Source organism: Crocodylus siamensis, chromosome 10 (genome assembly GCF_052110815.1).
Source record: "Crocodylus siamensis isolate JL-2025a chromosome 10, ASM5211081v1, whole genome shotgun sequence".
Lineage (NCBI taxonomy): Eukaryota > Metazoa > Chordata > Crocodylia > Crocodylidae > Crocodylus > Crocodylus siamensis.
The window spans coordinates 50,381,555-50,406,524 of record NC_143404.1 but is presented as its reverse complement, the minus strand read 5'-3'; the positions used below and the strand labels follow the sequence as shown (position 1 = coordinate 50,406,524).

The 24,970-nt window shown below is 47.6% G+C and overlaps 1 protein-coding gene across 4 annotated transcripts in view; it reads left to right on the top strand.

The window, feature by feature from the left end:
- Window positions 1-24,970, top strand: part of DLGAP4 (DLG associated protein 4) — a 359,708-nt gene that overhangs the window by 299,497 nt on the left and 35,241 nt on the right. Inside the window, exon 1 of one of the 4 annotated variants that reach the window (XM_090064377.1) lies at window positions 9,586-9,755. The exons of the other annotated variants lie outside the window; for them this stretch is intronic. The gene's annotated coding sequence lies outside the window, so the exon portion shown is untranslated. Of the gene's footprint in view, window positions 1-9,585; window positions 9,756-24,970 lie in introns of those variants that run through there. 4 annotated transcript variants of the gene reach the window in all.

Genomic DNA, 24,970 nt, shown 5'->3' with positions numbered 1-24,970 from the left:
ATTTGCAGTGTGCTTCACAAGAAAATTGCCTCATCTCTGGAAAAGCTTTGAAAAAAATTCCCTTGTGTACAGCACAACTAAGTCCCAAGTATTTAAAGACTACCATTAAAGGCCACCATTAGTTTGTGAACTGCAAGGAGACTGTTTCTGCCCATTCTCATTCATGTCTTATCTACACATGATTATCCCTGCCTTAGCTCCATGCATGCACTCCATGCCTCAGTCTCAGAGTAGAAACAGACCTTACATGATGTTTCATTTGTGCTGCCATCAATTTTTTGTAGGTGCTGCAGGTACCTGAGGGGCTGGATCCTGCATGGGAATTCCTATGGTGCACAGGATCCAGGCCCTCCAGCCCCAGGCATACGTGCCTGGCTTTCCCTGCTTGCAGAGACATGCCCCAGGAAATCTTGGGGCACCTCTCTATAAGCAGGGTAAGTCAAGGCTCCCCATTTACAGAGACTCACCCCAGGATCTTCAGGGACAGGTCTCAGCAAGCCTGCACAAGTCCTGGAGGCCCACAACCCAGGGAATCTCCAGCACCCTATGCCTCCACGCCAAGACCCAGGGCCTTGTGTCTCCACCCTGGGACCTGTGCTGGGTCCTATGCCAACCCATTCTTCATGAAGAGGCATGAGTCAGACCAATCCTGGCAAAGAGGCGTAAAGCTGCATGGGACCCAAAGAATTCCAAGCACCCTGTGCCCTTGTGCCAGGACCTGCACTGAGCTATGTTGCATGAAGCACAGGTGAGTGCAAGACCTGGCACAGATCCTGGAGTGGAGGCACAAAGCATCAGGGATTTCCCAGGTCCTGCACTGGTATTTATGCCTCCACAGGACCTGGTGTAGGTCCCAGCAAGAAGGCAAAGGACAATGAGGGACCCCTGGGCAAGAGGAACACTTCCCCCATTGTCCTGTGTCAGGCTCTTGCCCAATGCAGGACAGCAGGCAGTGAGTGTTTTCCCCAGTAGAGTGGATCAGGTGTTGCAGAATGCGTCTTACCATAACTGATTGGCCTGGTCTGGCAACAGCTGTTTTTACCCTTTGTCTCATTTGTTCTTTTTAAATGCCAGTCAAGTGGCTTTTTGGCGTGTTATGGTTGCACTTTTGGCCTTCAGGTTAAACAGCCAAATTATCTCCACTGCCATGTTCTGAATCCTAATCCATTGAACAGAATGGTGAATGTCTGCCAAAAGCCCTCTGTCTGTGTAGGATTTTACACCTTTTTAGATGCTATGGACAGGATTAATCCCTTGCTGCTCCTCTGTGGAGGAAACTGATCTGAGAGAGCCCCAAAGCAGATTCTGCTCTTCACTCCCTCCTGCCAACATGAACATTTCTGCCAGTTGCAGCTCTGTCCTTGAGTCTGAGCAAGGACTGATGCTCCTTTATGCAGCAGCAGCATTTCATGTGGATGCCTCCAAGGCGGCTGTGGCACAGCCAGGAGGAGGATTCTTTCTGGAGCTGTACTGCCTCACTGTGCAGGGCTGCCAGAGCAGTTGAGGAAAGCCAGTCTTTCCTGTAGAGGCTGGTGCCCCAGGGGCACTTAAAAGGGTTTCTTACAGCAGGCTTGCAGGGCTGTCCCTGCTCCCTAAACTTCCTCCCATCAGAGGGCTGCTGCTTGGCAGTGCTGAAAGCCACCTCGAACTTTGCTCACACTTCCCTGTAGACTGTTACTTCTCTTTGTGGTTCTGCTTGGATACATCAAGGGCAGGCAATTATTTCAGATGATGGACCACTTGATGAGTTTTTTAGTGAGCTGCTGAGTGCCATAAGAGTAGCCACAGCCCTTGACAGGTGCCCCCCAGGCCTATTTGGCCCAGCCCTGGGATACATTGTAGCCTTCCCTCTCCCTTTTCCTTAGGCTGGTAGCTGTGCAGGGTTGGATTTGTAAACCGGAAGTTCCCAGAGATAGTGAAGAATGGGCTGATGGCTAAGGCCTTCTTTGCAGGCAGGGCCTATCACAGGGGGAGCCAGGAGGGCCACTTGGCCCGGGCCTCATTCACAGGCCCATTTACTGGGCCACACCACCTGTAGTGCACTATAAAGTAATATTTTTTTAATATACCAGGAGCCTCAAAAAATGGAAGTGGCCTGGGCCTCTCTTGACCTCTGAGAGGACCTGTCTGCAGGCTAGCCGCTGGGGGTGCGCTTAAACCAGCCCCTTGGAAAGAACCGGCAGATCATTGTCTTAGTTTAAAAGCTGGAATGAGAGTGTCACCTGCAGTATAGCAAGCAGTGAAACCAAATGAGATATTAAGGAACAAATGGGCTGTAGGCTTTTCTATGAGGGCAGTGACCCTGCAAAAGGTGATGAGATACAACAGGAAACGGTCAGTCTGCTGCAAGATAAATGAAAATTACTGCAGCCTTGTCTCTTCAGCCTGAGATTCCAACCATTCCTTCCTTGAGAACTGGCCCTGAGGCTAAGATGACTTCTCCACTTTACAGGTCAGGACACAGGAGAATAGCCACAGCACAGCATCAGAGCCACATTCCTGACCAGCCTGCTGGAACCTGAGAAGGAAGCTGTCTTGCTCTACTTCTTGTAATAAAGATTCTGCAACTAGAGATGTCTGACCCTGCTGTGATAATGATAATGTATGCATGTTAAGGAGTCAACAGATAGCTCTCAAGCGGAGTAGAGATGTAGGATAACAAGGCACCATTTTACCTCCACCTGCAGCCACTTGCTTGTGAACGTAGTAGACCAGTAGTTTTCAATCTTTTTTCATTTGTGGACCCTTAAACAATTTTGAATGGAGGTGTGGTCCCCTTTGGATTGTAAGTGTGGGTATTCACATGCTTCTGATTGATCATAGTCATCTTTCACAGACCCCTTAGAAGAGTCTGGGGACCTCAGAGATCAGCAAACCACAGACTGAAAAACACTGTATTAGACTAAGAATAAACTTTACGGATGCCCCAAAGTAATTTGGTTTATTGAAATCAGCAAAATGAAGCATTTTAAAATTTTACCTCAGGGTTGTTTTGTTTTGTTTTGTTGTTTTGGTCATGCTGCAGGCTTCTTAGCAAAGTTGCTTGCTTTTTTTCCAAACAGACTTAATGGACCACAAGATGATTCAGTTCAGGATCCTGACAAAAGAAAGAAAGGAGAGCAGCAGATTATGGACCCTGGACTTCAGAAAAGCAGACTTGGCTCTCTTAGGGAACTGATAGGCAGGATGCCCTGGGAGACCAGTCTGAGGGGAAAAGGAGTCCAGGAGAGCTGGTCATATTTTATAGAAATCTTACTGAGGGTACAGATACAAACTATCCTAATGTGCAGGAAGAATAGCAAATATGGCAGGGAACCAGCTTGGCCTAGCAAAGAACTCTTTGGTAAGCTTACACACAAAAAGGAAGCTTAGAATAAGTGGGGGCTTGGACAAATGGCTAGGTAGGAGTATAAGAATATTGCTTGGGTATGCAGAGATAAAATCAGGAAAGCCAAAGTGTGGTTGGAGTTGCAGCTAGCAAGACATGAAGGGGAACAAGAAGGTTTTCTACAAGTACATTAGCAACAAAAGGAAGGTCAGGGAAAACGTGGGTCTCTTACTGAATGGGGCATGCACCCTAGCGACAGATGATGAGGAAAAGGCTGAAGTACTCATTGCCTTTTTTACCTCAGCCTTCACAGGCAAGGTCAGATCCCAGACTACTGGGCAGCACAGTTTAGGGAAGAGGTGAACAGCTCTCAGTGGTAAAAGAACAGGTTAGGGACTATTTAGAAAAGCTGGACAAGTACAAGTCCATTGGGCTGGATGCAGTGCATCTGAGGGTGCTGAGGGAGTTGACGGATGTGATTTCAGAGCCTCTGGCCATTATCTCTGAAAAATTGTGGTAACCAGGGGAGGTCTCAGATGATTGGAAAAGAGCAAATATAGTGCCTATCTTTAAAAAAGGGAAGAAGGAGAATCCTGGGAACTACAGACCAGTCGGCATCACCTCAGTCCCCAGCAAAATCATGGAGGAGGTCCTCAAGGAATCCATTTCTCAGCACTCAGAGGAGGAAAAGGTGATCAGGAACAGTCAGCCTGGATTCACTAAGGGCAAGTCATGCCTGACCAACCTGATTGCCTTCTATGATGAGATGGCTGGCTCTGTGGGTGCAGGAAGAGCAGTGGTTGTGGTACGACTCGACTTCAGCAAGGCTTCTGATACGGTCTTCCGCAGGATTCTTGGAGGCAAGCTAAAGAAGTATGGGTTGGATAAATGGACTGGAAGATGGATAGAAAAGCTGGCTGGACTGTTGGACTCAATGAGTAGTGATCAATGGCTCGGTGTCTAGTTGGCAGCTGGTATCAAAGGGAGTGCCCAGGGGTCAGCCCTGGGGCTGGTTTTGTTCAGTATTTTCTTTAACTATTTGGAAGATGGGATGGATTGCACCCTGTGCAAGTTCACAGATGCCACACGCTGGGGAGTATAGTAGATATGCTGGAGAGCAGAGCTAGGATTCAGAGTGACCTAGACAAATTGGAGGATTGAGCCAAAATAAATCTTACAAGGTTCAACAAGGAAAAGTGCAAAGTCCTGCACTTAGGACAGAACAATCCCATGTATTGTTACAGGTTTGGAACCAACTGGCTAAGCTGCAGCTCTGCAGAAAAGGACCTGGAGGTTACAATGAACAATAATCTGAATATGAGTCAACAGTCTGACCTTGTTGCCAAGAAGACTAACAGCATTCTGGGCTGCATTAGTAGGAATGTTGCTAGCAGATTGAGGAAGTAATTATTCTCTTTTATTCTGCACTGGTGAGACCACATCTGGAGTGCTGTGTCCTGCTTGGGCCCCCCCACTACAGAATGAATATGGACAAGTTGGAGAGTCCAACAGAGGATAACAAATACAGTTTGGGGGCTGGGGCACATGACTTACAAGGAGAGGCTGAGGGAACTGGGTTTATTTAGTCTGCAGAAGGGAAGACTGAGGAGGGATTTAATAGCAGCCTTTAACTCCCTGAAGGGTGGTTTCAAAGAGGATGGAGCTAGACCAGGGGTGGGCAATTATTTTGGGCAGAGGGCCACTTAACAAGATTTGGTGAGCTGTCGAGGGCTGCATGGGTAGACCTGCCCCTTCACAGTTGCCATCTTGGGACCAGAAGTCCATAGTTTCATAGTTCGTAGGGTCAGAAGGGACCTGAGCAGATCATCAAGTCCAACCCCCTGCCACGGCAGGAAAGAGTACTGGGGTCAAATGACCCCAGCAAGGTGTTCATCTAGCCTCCTCTTAAAGACCCCCAGTGTAGGAGCCGGGGGGGTCTTTAAGAGGAGGCTAGATTAACTAAAGACCCCCAGGGTAGGAGCCAGTCCCACCCCTAATCCCCTTTTGCCACTCTTTCCCCCTGGAACTACTCCTTTTGGGCAGGAGGGGTTGCTATCTCTTTTAATAACTCAAAAATAAATTGTTAGTCTTTTATATTTTGTAGGGGGGTGTCATTGGGTGTGTGCATATATGGTGGTGGTGTGTGTGTGTGTGTGTGTGTGTGTGGTGGGGTGTGGGGGGAGTTTGCAAGGGGGTGTGGCTGTGTGTAGGGACATAGGGTATGCTGAGGGATTCTGTGGCATTTCTGTGGTGTGGGTGTGTGGCTCTTGAACATAACTGTCCTCTCTTGCAGTCAACGCAGGTAACACTGTGGGGGTGGGGGGTGCCTGTGTCTGTGTGTTGTGTTTGTGGGGTGGGAGGGGTGTGGGGACTCCCTCAAACTCCCCCCATGGTGCAGCAGTAGGTAGGGGCACTGGTGCCTGGCTATGGCCAGTACTGCACATACCAGCAAGAAGCGCAGCCCCCGCCAGGCAGTCTTTATCCCCTGCTCTCCCCAGCACTCATGCGGCAGGGGAAGGAAGCGGCTGCCTTCCTCACCCCAGCTGGTCCCGTGCCATGTGAGTGCGGGAAGCACTGGCCATAAAGACAGCCCCACGGGAGCTGTGCTCCTCACTGTGATGTGCAGCGCTGGCCAGAGCTAGGCACCAACACAAAGCACAAGTGCCTCACTCTGCTGCTGCCCCCACTGCTTGACAGAACTACATGCCATGGGAGGAGTGTGGGAGGGGTCCCCCCACTCTCCCTCACACCCACACACTGCCCAGCCCAGGTCTGTGCTGTCCCCAGCCCCATGGGCATGGGCTCCACACTGCCACCAGTCCCAGCTGCACCCACCGTGCTTCCACCCAGCTGCAGCCCCACCCCATGCTTCCCTACCTGCTGCCCAGAGGGAGCAGGATGCAGGGAGGCCTGCAGCAGCTGCTCCACCCGGTGAGAGCCCATGCGGGTGGGAGCAAGGCATAATAGGGTATGTTGGGAGCAGGTGTAGGCACCTCGCTGTCACCCTTGTGGGTGGAAGGGCTAGGTGGGGCACAGTTCATTGGTGGGTGCCACGGGCCAGATGAAAGTGCCTGGTGGGCCAGATTCAGTCCACAGGCCATATTTTGCTCACCCCTGAGCTAGACTGTTCTCAGTGGTGGCAGATAACAGAACAAGGAGCAATGGTCTTAATTACCAGCAAGGGAAGTTCAGGTTGGAAACTAGGAAAAACTTTGTCATTACAAGTGTAGTGAAGCACTGGAACGGGTTACCTAGAGAGGTGGTGGCATCTCCATCCTGGGAGGTTTTTAAGGCCTGGCTTCATAGTTCCATAGTAGTTTGGGGTCAGAAGGAACCTGAACAGATCATCTAGTCTGACCCCCTGCCACTGATAGGAGCACATGCTGGGATCACACAACCCCAGACAGGTGTTTGTCCAACTTCTTTTTGAATTTACCCAAGGTAGGAGTGAGGACCACTTCCCTAGAAAGTTGGTTCCAGATCCTAGCCACTCTAACAGTGAAATGGTGCCCCCTAATCTCTAACCTGAACCTATTCTCCAGCAGCTTCTGGCCATTGTTCCTCATCGCCCCCGGTGCTGCTGCAGGGAATAGGACCCTTCCTATTTGCTGCTGATCTCCCCTAACAAGTTTGTAGGGGAGCCACCAAATCCCCGCTCAGCCTCCACTTGCTGAGGCTGACAGGTTCAGGTCCCTCAGCCTCTCCTCATAGGGCCTGCCCTGTTGCCCTCCAACCAAGCGGGTGGCCCTCCTCTGAACTGTCTCAAGGCAGGCCACATCCTTTTTAAAGTACAGTGCGTAGAACTGGATGCAGTACTCCAGTTGAGGCCGGACCAATGTCGCGTAGAGGAGGGGTATCACCTTTCTGGACTCTGGCTTGACAAAGCCCTGCCTGTAATGATCTAGTTGGGGATGGTCCTCCTTCAAGCAGGGGTTGGACAAAATGACCTCCTGAGGTCCCTTCCAACCCAAATTTTCTATGATTCTAATATTTTTTAATGTCCATTAAGAAATTCCTGGTCAGTGATGGTAAAATAGACTTCCTCCTAATGTGAGAAGCCTTGTCCCTGGCAGGAGAAAGTAATTTCAGGACAGGTCCAAACTTGCCCTAACTTTTATAATTCATTTATGTACCATTTCTTAAAACTTAGCAAACCTGCTAAATACAAAGAGAGAGGGAAAGGAAAGGTCAAAACTCATAGGAGCATCACATCATTATTTCCTTGTCTTTTGACCAGTAGTGAGTTCAAATGGGGGGAGCAGTAGTGCACAAAGGATAAACACATGCACACGAACAACTTGTGCCCCCCCAGTGGTTGGGGGGGGCATGGCAGCGGTGGGAGCACAGTGGTGATAAGCAGGGGAGCGCCTGCAGAAGCTGCTGGTGCTGTCAGCGGCAGGAGGGCAGGATGGGTGACAAGTGCTGACCAAAGGTCCGTGATCACCCGTAGCCACCACCAGCAGTGTCCACGGTGGCCAGTGGGAATTGCACACCACATGCAAATGCCACTGGCAGTGTCGGCAGCACCTTTTTGTAAGGGGTGTACCACCACGCTCAAGGGGTGCATAAGCACTTGTGTGTACCTCCCACGTGTTGCCCCTGCACATGCATTTAAAATTCTGTGGTTCAGACCTGCTACTGCACTTGAAGGGGTGTAACAGGAGGGGGATGCTAGTCTTCCTCCCCCAGCAAAGAATGTTATCACTTGTGTTTCTGGCTGAAGAACCCACTTCAGACCATTTGACTAGGACCTTCCAAGGGAGAATATGTGTTGCTCTTGTTTTGCGGGATTGAAAATTGTGCATGGAGTTAGTACCTAAAGATTGCCCGTGTTTATGATGCTAGGGTGTCAAAGCATCTTGGTAACAGTCACAGAAAATAGTGGTGTACAAAATTTTGTTTTTAATAGAGTAAAAAATTGCACCCTAAACCCCTATTGCCATCAGCTGCAGACATTTAAAGCCTCTTAAATATTTAATGTGGCCTTCTAAATTCCCTTATCACTCCAGCTGATTAAAAGCAGCTTGCTGCCTTCCTCAGAAATGTCTTGAATGTGCATAAGGAGTGAAGTGGAGGCAGGCTTCAATCCTTGAACGTTTTCACACTGCCTCTCCCCCAAAACTAAAAGGCGGCAATTGTGTGCTGATGGGGAAGTGACTTCCTCGCTCTCCTGTTAGTCCTGTATGATTGCGCATCTGAAATCATGGCTCATAACTTGATAGCAGGAGCAAGGTTGTGGGGAAGGAGCAAGATAAGTTGGCTTTACAGATGAGTCTATATAAAACTATTCTGGGGCCCAAGAGAGCAAAGTGGTATAAAGTATTTGTTTTGGAGAAAGAAATGATAAGTATTTCCATGACTGTGCCATATCTTTCTCAAATACATTCTGGGCAATTAAATAATTATACTGTAGAAACTCTTGAAAAATGTGGTGGGAACCTCTAGGGCTACCCACAATACTGATCATTTGGACAATGTATTTCTTGGGCAGCAGGAGGATTCAGAGAGTCAGAGGAAGCCTTCAGCTGCAACAGCCATGCAAGTTAGCACTGTGCTGTGCTTCCCAAGCATGGCTCCAGAGGGAGTCTGAAGGGTGTCACAGAATATGAGCACCCTGAGGTGAGGAACCACCTACACGGGATCCACCAGATAATCGCAGAGATCTTGAGTAGGAATCCACTGTGTCAGAAAGGTACTGCTCTGCCAGGGTCTTCCTGAGTTTTTTGCACCAGAAGAATTGCACTGATATTTTTCTAGTCAGAAAAACACGTGAAAGCTCAGGCGATGTCTAAGGGGTTGCCTTGTGTGTGAAAAGGCTGAGAACCAGGTTGAGACGTGGAGTATTGAACTAGGTCATTACACTCGAGGTGACTGATGTGGGTGCAGGGACATTCACGGACTAGGAAAAAAGCCGCAGACAGGCCGCTCCCCACAGGCAGGGGAGAAAAGGATGTAGAAGAGACTTTCCTCGAGATTCAGAAAAGTGCCTAGGACCAGGAGTTCCGGGGAGCCCCGGTGGCGAAGTCCAGCCGCCGGGCGGGGTCTCGGGACATCGTTCCCTTGTCCGGAGCCCGGGTTGTAGGACAAGCCGCCACCACAGAAACGCGCGTGAAGGGTGAGGACTCGCCCGCTCCCCGGGTACCAGATAGCTACTACCCCGCCTCTCCCCGGGAATTGGCTGTGTGGGCTGCCTGTCATGTGGCCCCGCCTCTCCGCCAATCAGTGGTGAGGGTCTAAGCCGCATAACAGGCAGCCTTCGCATCCAGTCGGTGGTGAGGGAGTTGGGGATTTTTGTCCAATCGCCTCTTCGTTGAGGCCCCGGGCGGCTCCTCACCCCACTTGGCCCCTCCACGTTAAGGCCGCCCCCCCACGGTGGCGCTTTCCGGCCAGGGCTCGGGAGGGCGTTTGCAGCAGGCCGCAAAGCGAGGTAAGCGGTGCCCCTGCCCGGGGCCGGGACTGGGGCTCGCGGGGCGGGGCGGGGCGGGGTGGGGTGTGGCAGGAGCTGGTGGCCGCACCGGGGGCGGGGAGGCCCCTGCCCAGGCTCCCGATGCCCGGACTGGGAGTGTGGCAGCCTGGAATCTGGGCACAGCTTCGCGGCCGGGGCTGGGCCGGCAGCTCCGAGGCCGGCCGCTCCCACCAGCGCCGGGTTCCGCCGAGCAGCAGCGGCTGTGTCCGCTTGGCGCCCGCGGCTTGCCCCCGCCCCGCCCCGCCGCCATGTGGAGAAGCCCGAGCGTCCGAAACCCAGACCCGGTCCTTCTCTTGGACAGCGCCGCCCCTTGGTGGCCCCGGCTCGGGGTGAGGAGCAGGGGTCGGGGCTCACTTGTGCCCGTGTTGTGTTGTGGGCGCAGCCTGGAGCACTGAGCCTGATGGAGTGGTGCTGCGCCCTGCCCTCAGTGCAGCACTGGGGACAGATGGCAGGGTGGGTGACAGATGCCCCAGGACAGGCCGGGTGCTGTCCTTACCAACACCCGTGATAAATTAGGCACCTGCCTCCTTTCCATGATTACTTGGTGAGAATGGGCTCAGCAGCGGGAGCATTGCAAGTGTCCCTGCACAGGTGGTAGTTGTGTGTGGAAAGTGAACAGGCTCAGAAAAAAGGATGTCTTTCTCTCATCGAATTCATTACACATCAACTGTTAACTGTGATAGACATGACTTGTTGTGATCTCCTCTTACCTGTTCTTTACATGGTGATTCCCCTTATGCTGTGAGTCCAGTTCTGCTCTCCCGTAGATGGACACGTGTCACTGAAGCCAGTCAGTGAATTAGTGCCCTTCAGTGATGTTGGCGTATGTGTGTCAGAGCTTCCTTGAAGTTACTGCACAGCAGGATGAGGAGAACTGAGCAGCGCTTGATCTCTTGAATTATGTTCTTGAATGGAGGGACAGAATTAGGCCAATACTTTCAAAAGTGAACGTCCTGACAGGGAAGCTTTGAAGCAATCTTTGCTTTTTCCAGTGCTTCAGTATGCGTGGGCTTCCCTTTTGGTGTGTGTTTTGTTTTGTTTTTTTAAGGGGCTGTAAATGTCTCATGAAATGAGGGGGGAATGGATGTAGTTCCTGCATCTCTTCATGTCTGGTTTCCCCAAGACAGAAATTGTAGCGTATGGCTCGTACGGGAAAGTAACATTTTTGGCTTCTCATAACACTTCTTATCCTGCCTCATTTTCTTTCACTTGCACACAGGCTTTTTGTTTTTTTGTTTTTATTCCCAATATTAATGGGTCTGCTGCAAGCACCCTATAGCACTGCTTGTTACCTGACTATTGCTATATTCTTGGAAACTTGCTTTGTGTGTAGGCTAAGGTTAGGTCCATGTGGCAACCAAAGGTATGGTTGATCTGACTAGTTGGAGTAAGGACATATATAGCCACTGCTAACACAACTACTGTGCAGCATGAACACAGGATAGAACACACTCAAGTTCCTCCAAAGATTTGTACTTAAGCATTATATCCATGCTTGCCAGACCTGTTCACCAGTAGCTCTGTGGGGGGGGACCCAGAATAACTGATTATTGCAGGACTTGACTACCTGATGTGTGCCTCCAAAAATGTTAATGGAGCTTGTGAGTGAGTACAGTGCAACCATAAGCACAGGAGTCACATGCTTTGCACTGTCGTTATTCTCATTTCAGCTGGACTAGTGTAAGAGTAATAACTAGAATTTGGATACCTTTTGTTTGCTTTGCTGTATCAGTCTCTGCAGAACAGAATGTTTTTTCAAAAAACAAAGGAAAAAGGGCTTCTTTGCCATCAAGTAGAGCAAAAGACCACCCGAGTGTAACTAGTTGTAGGTTGTCTTGCTGAATATGCAAAAAGTTCTGAAAACAGAGCATTACCTAAGGCCCAAATTCTGATGACAGTACACACCCCAAGCAGCTGTGCTGTGCACCAGGGATTTCTGTACCCTCTCCCAGCTTCAAGCTACTCTATAGGAATAATGCTGCTAATAGTTTCATAGTTAGTAGGGTCAGAAAGGACCTGAGCAGATCATCAAGTCCAATCCCCTGCCATGGTAGGAAAGTGTACTGGGGTCAAAGGACTCCAGCAAGGTGATTTGTCTAGTCTTGTCTTAAAGGTAAGAGCCACCACCACTTTGCTTGGAAGTTGGTTCCAGATCCTAGCTGCCCTGACAGTGAAGTAGCATTGCCTGATGTCTAATCTGAATTTACCCTCTGCCAGCTTGTGACTGTTATTTCTAGTCACTACTGGGAGTGCTCAGGGGAACAGGGACTCCCCCAATGCCTGCTGGTCCCCCCTGACTAGTTTGTAACAGGCCACTAGATCCCCCCTCAGCCTTGTCTTGTGGAGGCTGAATAGGTTCAGGTCCCGTAGACTCTCCTTGTAGGCCCTGCCCTGCTGCCCCCTGATCATGCGAGTGGCCCTCCTCTGGACCCTCTCCGTGTTGTCCACATCTCTCTTGAAGTGTGGCGCCCAGAACTGGACTCAATACTCCAGCTGCGGCCTGACCAGTGTCGCATAGAGGGGGAGTATCACCTTGGACCTGCTTGAGATGCATCTGTGGATGCATGACAAGGTGTGGTTGGCCTTCCTGACTGCATCCCCACACTGCTGGCCCATGTTCATCTTCGAATCAATGACGACTCCAAGATCCTTTTCTGCCTCTGCCCTGACAAGAAGGGAGCTCCCCAGCCTGTAGGAATGGTGCTGGTTGTTCCTCCCCAGGTGCATCACCTTGCACTTATCAGTGTTGAATCCCATCCTATTCTCATCCGCCCACCCCTGTAACCTGTCTAGGTCCAATTGCAGCCTATTCCTCCCTTCTAGCGTGCCCACATCCCCCCACACCTTGGTGTCATCAGCAAATTTGAACAGGGTGCTTTTTACCCCCTTGTCCAAGTCACTAATGAAGATGTTGAACAGCGTGGGCCCAAGGTTCTGCAGGGCTCGGTCCTCATTGCCCACATCCCTCCAGGTTGAAAATGACCCATCCACTACCACTCTCTGGATGTGGCCTGCCAGCCAGCTGATGACCCATTTGACTGTGTAATTTCCTCTTTGGTTCAGAAGAAACATCTTCTGCACCAGATTAAACATTGTCTTCTTGGATATAGAGCAGAGAATAACTTCTAGTCCCAGTTCATGTCAGCTGCATCTTGTGTCCTTGTGTGGAATCCCCAAGTTTTGCCTTGCCAGTGTGCAGCAGAAGTGTCCTGGTTCCTCTTCAGGGCAAGTCTATAACAGTGGACATACCCTGCCCCCTTTTAACCAATGGAAAACTGCTATGATGGTTACTTGGGCATTTGCATCCTCTTTTTATGACTGAGCAAAGCTAAAAGCTCTACTCCTAAAATCTGCACAGATGTGCAGTGGTAGCGTAGACTGTAGTACTTACAGTGTAAGCCTGTATGCCCCTACCCACCCTTCATACCAATCTTAACAACTCAGGGTATTGGTTGTGCCTGTGTAGAGCAGCTTTGGTGAAGAGCCTTGACTGCTTTTGGCTTTCTTTACCTGAACCCCTCCAGCTGTCAAAGCAGGGGAAGAGAAGTTGTTGTGCCTTACCTGTTCTCAGCACAGTAATGGTCCACTTCATTTAAACAAAAAACCCTGCCCTGCCCTTCGCACCCTACCTTCTCTCACTGCTTGCAGAGTACTTGCTGTGGATGCAGTGCATTGTATGCACTCAGACAAGATGTTTGCCTACAAAAATGTAATTATCTATTGTTGATGCAGTCAGTGGGCCAGACTGTCAGCTCATAAACTGGCATCCCTCCACTGGAGTCATGTTGGTTTACATGATAGAGAATCTGGTTCCCTATTTCAGCCTTGGCTTTTCCTCCCTCAAAGCTGCTATGTGTCTTAGAATTTCTGAGTGACTTCAAGCATCTTCTTGTTGCACATCTCCAAATGCTGCACACATTTCATATCTGGCATAAGAAAAATCTTTTTACCAGTGATTTGTCACGGTGTAGAAATTTCAGCGTTGTATCTGTTGTTCATAGATTATGCCTCCAAGCCAGATTCAGGCTGCTTGAAAGGCTGTTGGCAAAATTTTTCTTTTTTAAAAAAACAAAACCCTCACCCTGTTTTCTTGCTGGAAAGAAGGCTGGACTTGAGGTAAAAGAACAATAGGTACTTCCTGATCTAGGTGGTATTTGGAAGTGTTCTTAAGGCAATCGAAGCCTAAGCTAGTGATGCATTTTTAAAATGACTTGCGCATTATAAAAGTGTACCTTTCAAACTTTATGTTTAGCCAAGGTTTAATCTTTAGAGAAACAAAAAACCACTTGGGCAATCTCTTAATAGAAATGTATTTATTGATGAAACCATTAAACTGTTACATAATCTCCTGTAATTTCTCCCTCATTGCTGTCATTTAACAAGGTGGCCAACCCAACAAAACTCTAACTGGCCTGCTCCTGTTTGATTCAGTCCTGTCGTCAGTTGTCATGGAGATGGTTGTGATGTCACAAGCTTGTGGCATCCTTGTAAGAATCTGCTGGGAGGAAGCTGTTTAATTATCCAGCCCACATTATTCCTAGTTATTGATGAACCAGGGGAAAATACAAAATGGCTTAGTAACCTTCAGCGGAAATATAAAGCTTTACTTTTCCTTGAATTAAGGTGTTTATGAAACCTATTACTTTGGAGGGGGAATGAACAGAGAAAATGACTTGCATATATTTTCAAAACTATTTGTTACCCTTTTCATTGAACTGAGGTGCCAGCATCTGGTGGGAAGCATGCTGAGTCACTCTAGCTTTATTAATAAAAATTGTCTGCTGGAACCCTAAGTATCTACCAGACTATGTTCCAGTTGCAACCTATTGTTAAGTGATTGTGTATGGTCTTGGTACTGACCACCGAAAGGTACACTGAACCTTTTTGCATCCTTGAAAGCTCTAGGATGGTACAGTTAGTGATTTGCAAGAGTGTAGTGTCATGTACACACACTGCCTTTTCTATACTTCTTGCAGAAAGATCTCTAGTCCCTTTGGTAATGCCATGATGTCCAGGTGTATGTGATGTGACCACATGAACTGGTTGCCTGCCTTCATGATGAGCTAAGTAGAGACAATAAAGGTAGTGGGGGGAACTAGACTTCTGTTTTCAGGGTCATAATCAGTGTAGCAGTGAACTTGTGGATTTGTTAATCGTTGAAGAGGGTTTCTTGTTCAACTTCTCCCTATCACTTTCTGAAATGCCAGGCCTTGCAGCCAAAACATTACACGGGGTGTGGTCCGTGTTCCATTAATGGTCCTTGTGACTGGCGTCAGTCAGTTCCATCTGCCTCTCAACATTATGCACCTTGGTTATGCGGTTGGTTACTAATTGTGGTGAGAGCATGCTACAGTCAGTCAGTGCCGGGTGTAGTAAACCACTGCAGAACTGTAAGGAGTCTTCTCAAATGCTGACCTACAAAATACCCAGCTCCCATTAATCCAGTCTTTTCCAAGAAAATGCTATGGTCAGACATTGAAAGGACTGAAACAAATCTGGTAATTGGAATAAGTCCAAAAGAAAAAGATGAAAATGATTCCGTCAGAGTCAAATATTTCCAGGGAACATTTTCAGATGCTTCTTACATGAACACCCCGTCTGTGTTGAAACTGTCAGGCAGTCGTACTGAATGTAAAGCTCTCAGAATACTCTTCCATTCTAACTGATTTCTGGCATGTAGTGTTCCTGTGGAGGAAAAACTGAATGAAACTTAGCAAAAACGCCTAAAATAAAGAATGTTTGTATCTCGCTTGATCTCTGCTGCTCTTCATAGGGCAAAATAATCTGTTTTAAAATTATGGCTAGATTGTGCACGTTGAGAATAGGCTATGCATTTTGAGGGTGGCTTTAATTTGGAGCGTGCTTTACAAGAAAATTTGCCTCATCTCTGGAAAAGCTCAGAGAAATTCCCTTGTGTACAACACAAGAACTTTTAAATACTTTGGATTTAGACTATCAATTTAAGGCATACTACAGGGAGACTGGTTTCTGCCCATCCTCATTCATGTCTTATCTACACATGGTTATCCCTGCCTCAGTCTCAGTGTAGAAACAGACCTTGCATGATGTTGCATTTTATGCAGCCATCAAACTTCTTATAGAGGTACAAGTGCAAATAGACCTCCATCCCCTTTATCCTGTCACGTTAGTGTCCATGAAAAAGGCTGGCTTACTGTGGTGGATGTCTTTAATATGTGGGATGACTGTAGAAAGCTCTGACCACCCCAGGCAGGTGCTGCCAGGACCCAAGGAGCTGGATCCTGCATGGAAATTCCCATAGTGCACAGGATCCACCTCCTCCAGCCCCAGACATGTGCCTGGCTTTCCCTGCTTGCAGAGACATGCCCTGGGGAATCCCAGGGCACCACTCTGTAAGGGCAAGTCAAGGCTCCCCACTTACAGAGACTCACCCCAGGATCTTCAGGGGTACATCTCAGAAAGTGGCAAAATAATACTGCATGGGTTCCAGCCTGTGGCCCTGTGTTTCTACTCAGAGACCCATGCTGGGTCCTGTGCTGACCCATTCTTCATTAGAAGGTCTGGGTCAGAACAGTCCCAGCCAAGTGGCATAAAGATGAGAAGAATGAGACCTGAGGGCTTCCGTGCACTTTGTGCCCAGACCTGCTCTGACCCATGCCTATGAGTGCAGCTGGCACAGGTCCTGGGGTGGAGGCACAAAGCATCAGGAATTTTCTAGGTCCTGCACTGGTATTTTTTGCCTCCACAGGACCTGGCGCAGGTCCCAGCAAGAAGGCATAGGACGGTGAGGGATACCTGGGCAAGGGGAACACATCCCTTGTTGCCCTGTGTCCGGCCCCTGCCCAGTGCAAGACAGCAGGCAATGTTTTCCCCAGTAGAGTGGATTTGGTGTTGCAGGATGCTTCCTACCACAGCTGAATGGATTTGTCTGGCAATGACTATTTTTTACCTTCTGTCTCATTTGTTCTCATTCTACACAATGCTTTTTGGCATGTTGCTGGTTGCACTTTGGCCTCCAGGTCAGGCGGTCAAATTATTTTCGCTACCATGTTCAGAATCCTAATCCATTGAACAGAATGGCGAATGCCTGTAAGAAGCCCTCTTGTAAGCCAGAAGTTCCCAGAGATGGTGAAGAATGGTCTGATGGCTAAGGCCTTCTCTGCAGGCTGAGCTGCTGGGGGTGTGTTTTAAGCCAGCCCCTGGGAAAGAACTGGTAGATTGTTGTCTTGGTTTAAAAGCTGGAATGAGAGAGTCCCCTGCAACCAAACCAAGTGAGGTATTAAAGAGCAGAGTAACCCTGCAAAAATGACTTCTCTAGTTTTAAAAGTCAGGACACGGGAGAATAGCCATAGCACAGCATCAGAGCTACATTTCAGGTTCCAGCAGTCTGGTCAGGAAAGGAAGCTGTCTTGCTCTGCTTCCTGTAATAAAGATTCTGCAACTAGAGATGTCTGACCCTGCTGTGATAATGATAATGTATGCATGTTAAGGAGTCAATAGATAGCTCTCAAGCAGAGCAAAGATGTAGGATAACAAGACAACATTTTACCTCTGCTACATTCACATGCAACTGGTTGTAGGCAGACCAGTAGTTTTCAGCCTTTTTATTCATTTGTGGACCCCTGAACAACTTTGAATGGAGGTGTGGACCCCTTTGAATTGTAAATGTGGATATTCATGTGGTTTTGATTGATCTTGGTCATCTCTTTCACAGACCCCTTGGAATAGTCTGAGGACCCTTGGGGCAGTGGTTCTCAACTTTTTTTTTTTATACCGAGACCCATTTGTAACATGGATGGCCAGTCCCAGTGAAGTGCCCCTCACTGACCCAGGCCCCAACCCCACAGTGTGTGGAGTGGGGGGAATCAGCCCTTTGTAGGCTGGACCTTTGCCAGCTATGGTTTCCCACTTTTTTTCTCCTTTAAAAACTGATTCTCCTTTAAAAAGTTTGTTTGTGACCCTTTCATGCATTCTTGTAACCAGTGGGTTGAGAAACACTGCCCTAGGGGTCAGCAGACCTCAGGTTGAAAACTGCTGTAGATGACAGGATAAACTTTTATAGATGCGCCGAAGTAACTTGGTTTAATGAAATCAGCAAAATTAAAGCATTTTAAAAATGTACCTGGTTGGTTGGTTGATGTTAAAGGCTTCCTAGCAAAATTGCTTGCTTTCCCACCCCCCCCCAAACAGACTTAAGTGGAATGGATTGTTTAATGTCCATTAAACTGCTGGTCAGTGATGGTAAAATATACTTTATATTGTGACAAGCTTTGTCCTGGCAGGAGAGTAGTGTCAGGGCAGGTCCAAACTTGCCTGAACCTTTATAGTTCCCTTGTGCACCATTTCTTAAGACTTAGCAAACCTGCTAAATACAGTGACAGAGGGAAGGAAAAGGTGAAAACTCATAGGAGCAGCACATCATTATTTCCTTTTCTTTTTACCAGTAGTGAGTTCAAATGGGGGAGCAGTAGTGCACAAAGGATAAATGCATGCATTTAAAGCTCTGTGGTCTAGACCTGCTACTGCACTTGCAGGAGTAGCAGGAGAAGAATGCTAGTCTTCCTCCCCCAGCAAAGAATATTATCAGTTGTTTCTGGCTGATGAACCCACTTCAAACCATTTGACTAGGACCTTCCAAGGGAGAATATGTGTTGCTCTTGTCTTGCGGGATTGAAAATTGTGCATGGAGTTAGTACCTAAAGATTGCCCGTGTTTATGATGCTAGGGTGTCAAAGCATCTTGGTAACAGTCACAGAAAATAGTGGTGTACAAAATTTGTTTTTAACAGAGTAAAAAATTGCACCCTAAACCCCTATTGCCATCAGCTGCAGACATTTAAAGCCTCTTAAATATTTAATATGGCCTTCTAAATTCCCTTATCACTCCAGCTGATTAAAAGCAGCTTGCTGCCTTCCTCAGAAATGTCTTGAATGTGCACAAGGAGTGAAGTGGAGGTAGGCTCCAATCCTTGAACTTGCTTTCACATTGCCCTCTTCCCCCCCCCCCCAAAAAAAAAAAAAAAAGCCAGGGGAAGGCATCTATTGTGTGCCAGGAAAGCGACTTCCTAGCACTCCTATGGGGTCCTTAGTCCTATATGATTGCACATCAATTCTGGGCCATAAATTCAGATGGCAACAGCAAGGTTGTGGGGAAGGAGCAAGATAAGTTGACTTCACAGATAAGGCTAACTTGAAACTATTCTGGGGTCCAAGAGTGCGAGAGAGCAAAGTGGTAAAAGTATTTCTCTCTTGGAGAAAGAAAGGATGGGTATTTGAGAAAGCTGCAGCAGTCATGTAAATACATTCTGGGCAATTAAATACTTATCTATAAAAACTCCTCAAAAATGGGGTGTGAACTTCTAGGGCTACCCACAGTACTGATCATTTGGACAACGGGTTTTGTTTTTTTTTTTCCGACAGTCGGAGGACTCGCCGAGTCATCTGAAGGGCTGAGCATTTAATCTCTGACTCAGGTTTTCAGACTGTATAAAGCATGCACAGGGAAGTGAAACTCCTGATGCATTTACTGCAACTTCTCATTCTCATGTGAATTGCATCTGCATACATGTCAAATCAAACTTCTGTTCCTTTTTTTTTTTTTTTTTTATTGCCCTGTCTGCAAACCTGGCCTTCAAATGATCTTGTCAGCCCTTTTAAGGAATGCTCCACTCCAAGTTGATAGTAGTTTTCTTATTTGAAAGAACAGTGTTGTAGACATAGTTCAAATTGTTAGGTTTTTATATTGAGGTTCTTTATCATGCTGGTCACTATTGTGTCCAATTTGTGCAAGATCCAATAGTGCATTACTGGATATAATTCCTTACAGCTGTTCTAGACTTCTCTCTTCTGATGGTAACTAATGTTTCAAGGCCCCATAACCAGTGAAGCTAGTATAAAAGCAAAGTATGTTATTTTCTGTTTCCTTGTGCCTACGATGGGGATTGCACAGTCGCTCTTTCCCTGCATTAGCATGGGATGAACCAAGCTCCGGTAAAGAAAGTTATGCATCTTTGATTTAGTTAGTCAGTTTCTACCCTGCCTTCTGCCTGACTTCAGACTAACACTGCCAACTGTCTCTCCCTGCATTCTTTAAATAAACATCAAAAGCATGCATTTTACAATGGTGAAAATCCACAGCTAGGCATCTGGGTAGCTGTCTGTAACAGACTGTGAAGCAAGGGACCCAGGTTTAAATTTGGATTCTGGTTTTTAACATCACTTCTCCATGGAGACCTCCCACTTCTGCAGCTACTTGTGCACCCTGCTGCCATGAAGTGCAAGTGTTGATGTGTGCACACACCTCGCCAGGTGGCTGGGTGCCCAGGCGATATCTTTAAGGGCCCTGTTCCTGTCCTGCGTTGCAGTTGGGATAGTGGGATTGCTCTTTATGTCCGTTTCTTGGGGATTTTAACAAAAATATGACTGCTTCCAACTGCAGTAAAAAGGCTGACCCTAAAGTTAGGCACTATACTTTCTATACTAGTTAAGCGTTCGGACACCTGCTTCTGAAAAATCCAGTCATTTGTTTAGGCTTCTGAATAAGCACTTGGTAACCTGTCCAGCACCTAGGTCTGAAACTTATGGCAGTGCTTGATTGTAGTCATAATTACACCATAGATGAACCTGGCTCTGTTGACTTATTTTAATGTTTTCTTCTAGGTTTCAAATGTTTCACCACGTTACAGGATAGCAAGTATTCTGCTGCAGTGTCTGTTAATGAACCTTGCAGAATAGCCCAATGAGATTAAATGGGAGTAGGGATAATGGTGGGTGCAGGGGGGTATAGAAAGAAGGAATTATCTTCACAACAAAAACTCCAGGATATTTTTGTATGTGTATAACCACTGCAGAAACTAAAACTTCTGCTATTTATTCCCATTGCAGCTTGTCATGTCCCTCACCTTTGCCCCTGTGAGCCAAGAGCCTTGAGGGGGAACAGGCCACTTCTCAAAATAACAGTTATGGCCTAAGATAGCAGGGAATTTAGTAGTTTGGGGGGGGGCGAATAAATCAGACTAGAAACCAACATTAAAATTGTTCTTGTTGTTACTACATCCCAGTGCTCTTTGCACTGTAGCTTTCATGCACGCAAGCCTAACAAACTAATGAGCAATGTGGTGGTAGAAAGCACATCTGTATGTATGCACAATGGAAAGGACATTGGTCAGATACTTCAGAACCTCAGTCCTTTTGCTTAGCAGTGCTACTATTAAGTGGCACCCTTAAAACAATCAATGTCATGCTTGAGAAGCACTGCTCTAGGTTCACATCATTGCAGCTGAACTCTTCCTCTGAACAGTGAGGGGTGGACAGCGCACTAGAATCAGAAGGCTTTATGGGGATGACTTGCAGACTTGTCTAAAGTAGTCAGATCCACTGGTACAAGAGAATGGCATTAGAGTCCTTGTCTTAGTGAAATGTGTGTACACTTAACACAATCCCAGCTGTCTGGAGAGGTGGAAGTAGAATTAATAGAATATTAATAACTAGGTGGTTCATGGCACCAGCCCCAACTTTCTGATCCACAAAGCTTCTCTTCCTGTTCCACACTGTTTGTTGTAAGAAATCTGCAGGCCTGCATCTGTGACCCCTTTCACACATGCTGCCACACTTCCTGTACTTCAGAGTAGCAGGCTTTCTTGCTGTTCGTATGTTTAAGTAGCATTAGCAGCCAGGGCTTGTTCTGTACTGTGCGTCTGTCCTGGAGATTGGGGAAGGGCAGAAAAAAGATAGTGAAAAGGGTATAGGGATGAACTGTTTTAAACTGCTTTGTAACCTGCATCTCTAATTCTTAAATTCTGCCCATGTTCCTACTAAGCCCATGGTTGCAGCAAACTTGCAGTGCAGATAGCATAGGAGCAGCTAAATTTCTGTGGGCTTTTTCCTCTAGCCCCCAAACCACTGTCTTTATACAGGAGTGGGAAGCATGCGTTTGTATGTGCAGTGTGACTTACAACAGGTCCTTGTGAATGCTGATACTCTGTATGCTCTCTTGTCTAACAAAATATTAGCCTTTTCTGCTCCTGCATCTTTTTAATTATATAGGAAACTTAGCTATAGAAAGGGGGGGGGGTCTGTGTCTCAACTCCTCATCTGAGTACAAAGGACCTAAAGCAGGGATGGGCAAAATATGGGCCAACTCCAGCCTGCCAAGTGGTTCTGTGGGGTTCTTGACTCTGCCCAGCCCAGGTTTGGGAGCAAGCCTGGGACCTGGCACATGCAGCCAGTCACACTGCCCCAGGCACAGACATGCTGTCTGGTGCAGTATGCAGCCCTCCCTGTCCCCACTCAGGGCTCTTGGACATGCTGGGAGCTGTAGTCTGCAGAGCCAGGTGGCAAGGCAGCCAGACTCAGCTTCCCCACGGCCCCTGTGGCGGCAGCTCCTTGCCCCACTGCCTGGGCTCCCTGGCCCATCTGCGCTGCGCCCACCATGGGGCACCGGACAGTAGGCAGATCTTCCCAGGCAGGGTGCTGCTGGAAGGGATGGGATCTGGACAAAGGTCACAGGGTGACTGTGGGGCTGGGACCAGGGCTTGCGGCAGAGCTGCAATCCGCTCCCCACCTGCCCATGACTATCCCATCTGCCGGGCTGAACATGCCCTTCCTGCAGGGGTTTCAGGCTGGTCTCCATGGAGACCCTACCTGCCCCCAACAGTGGGTTCAGGGCACATGAGCTCAGGGCTGGATAGGATCATTTGGTATCTCCCCAGTACCCCCTTCCCTACCCCCTTTTTTTTTTTTTGAGACTAGGTCACTTCCCTCCCTTCCTCTCCCCCCAACAACTCGCCAAAACTCCTTAAGTGGCCCTCCAGCCCCAATAATAGCCCACCCTGACCCAAGTCATTCTTGGTAGCTTGTTCTCCATGTGAAGGCTTTAGTTGGATCAGGTCTGAGAGCAGCCTTAGCTAGCATGCAAATTGCCTTTTCATCTAAATGCAGGTGACCACAATAGATGAAATGAACCTTATCGAGATGGTGAGACAGGCATGCAGTATGCCAAGTCCGCTCCAAGCACCCAAAAGGGAGTTGGCATGTCAGAAATTCCTTTGGATGTGTTATCCAAAGGCTGCTGACGTTGCAGTGATGGGAACACAGACTAGCATGATGCAAGCAGTTGAAAGCTCACAGTGAAAACCTTCAGTGCCCCTGCTGTTAACATTCCCAGGGTATGATAGTTGGATAAGCATGTATTTACAAAACATTTACTGACTGCATAGTTACTGCAAAATACCTTGTTGCTATTTTGTTCCTGTACAGTGCATTTTGCTTTACAGATAACTTTTGGAAACAAGTTAGGATTAGAACTGTGTAAATTGGGCAGTAATATTCCAGTGTGCAATCAGCGATAGCACAGTCATGTGGGATTTTTTTTGTTTGTTTTTCTTGTTCTTTAAAAAGAGAGAATTACTTTCCAGAAGTCACAAAATCCTCTCTCAACCAATGATAAAAATGGTATGGCCTCAATTCAGTGTCTCTGCGTTGGATTAATATTTGGTTTCAGTATCGCATGGGAGACGCAATTTAGTTATAAATAGAGCACATACAATTACCTGCACATATCTGGGGGCATGCAGCTAATAAATGAAACTTGACTTTTTAGGGTCTCTCGTGCAAAGATCTGTCTTGATTCTGGTACTGCAGTCCTTGGTGTCCTTATTTGCCTACTTGGTGGTTGTAGAAAAATATGAAGTAATCCTTTCCCACCATCGTTCCCTCCCGCCTGCCCCCTGACACTTGGCTTAGCTGCTGGCGGGCCACCTCTGTTCATTGACATGTTCTGACTGAAATACCTGCCTCAGCTCGTAGCTGAAAGTGTGAGTAATCTTCCCAGACAGGAGTAGCAGTTCCAGCAGACAGCTGTTTAATGGGAATGTGAGGAACCGGTTCTCTAAGCAACCAAGTATGTGGACTGCTGCTAGGCAACAGCCATCTGGAACCCAGCTTGTTTCCTGGAATGTACCAGCCCATTTGGCTGCTCGGGGATTAACGTTCAGTTGTAGTTGGAGCAGAAGAAAAGAGCTTCAGCATTTTGCCAGGTTAATGTGAATCTGAGACCGTAGGAATTGGACTGTTCTAAACAACAGGCTTTGCTGCAGGTTTTATCCCTTCTCCTCTTGGAATGGGAGTGTTCACTTTTTCACAAAAGCATTTTTGGTGGTAAATGCTCCTTGCTACCATTGTTGCAAGGGCTGGCAGAGGACAAAGGGATTTTGAGCAGGATTATTGGTGATCTGGGTATCAATCTTTTCAGTATTTTCAGAAGAGAAATTTAAAGCCCCACTGCATTCACTCCGGTGTCTCATTCTACCAATAATAGTTGGTATGTTGGGCTGCTCAGTTTTAGCCAATATTGTAAACATTTACTTTTGTATTGTAAACATGCCTCTTTCTTCTTCTGTGGCAAACATTAAACTATTTCTGTTCTGTTGATGCAAGCAATCCAGGGAGAGCTTCGAAGTTCAGTTATTCTTGCCTTTACTTTACTTTAACTCTGGCTGAGATCTGAAGAGTTACTTTCCTCTCCCTTCTCTACAGGAACCTAGTTCTGACGTGCAGGGCCATCCCTGGGGGTGAGCGGGGTGAATTGGGGTGGCTGCCCCAGGCTCCATGCTTTGGGGGGCCCCATGGAGCTGAGCCAGCTTTGTGTCCAGCCACTTGCCACCCCCACCACTGCATCCAGGCCCCAACCCTGCTACTGTCATCTCTGCTGAAGTGTTGGACTTTGAGCAAAGATATTGGCTGCTGATTGATATCAGTGACAACTTGTGATTTTTTTTTTTTTAATTATTGCCTAACCCCAGCTATGAGCTGGGTTACAGCAATTTTGTGTGACACATCTCTCTTTCTTCAGAGGTCTCTGGTGAGCTAATAAAATTTGATGCAAGTTAAACAGTTCCAAGAGTGTACAGAGAAGATGATACAGTGGTTGAGGAGATAAACTAGTACCTGAAAGAACAGGGAACTGCCTGCGGATCTGATGCAGACATGTGGCCTTGGAGCTAGTCACTTAACTTTTGTGTCTCTGGCCCTTCCTGTGAAATGGGCAAAACACACAATCCCTGTGAAGCATGAGGCAGAACACTGCTGAAGATGCATATATTTCTATGTGATGGAACTCTTGGATACTGTGGTACATCATAATACTTTAGATTTATGTACTGATAAAGTGCATCTTTCTTCCTCCATAAGAACTAGGGT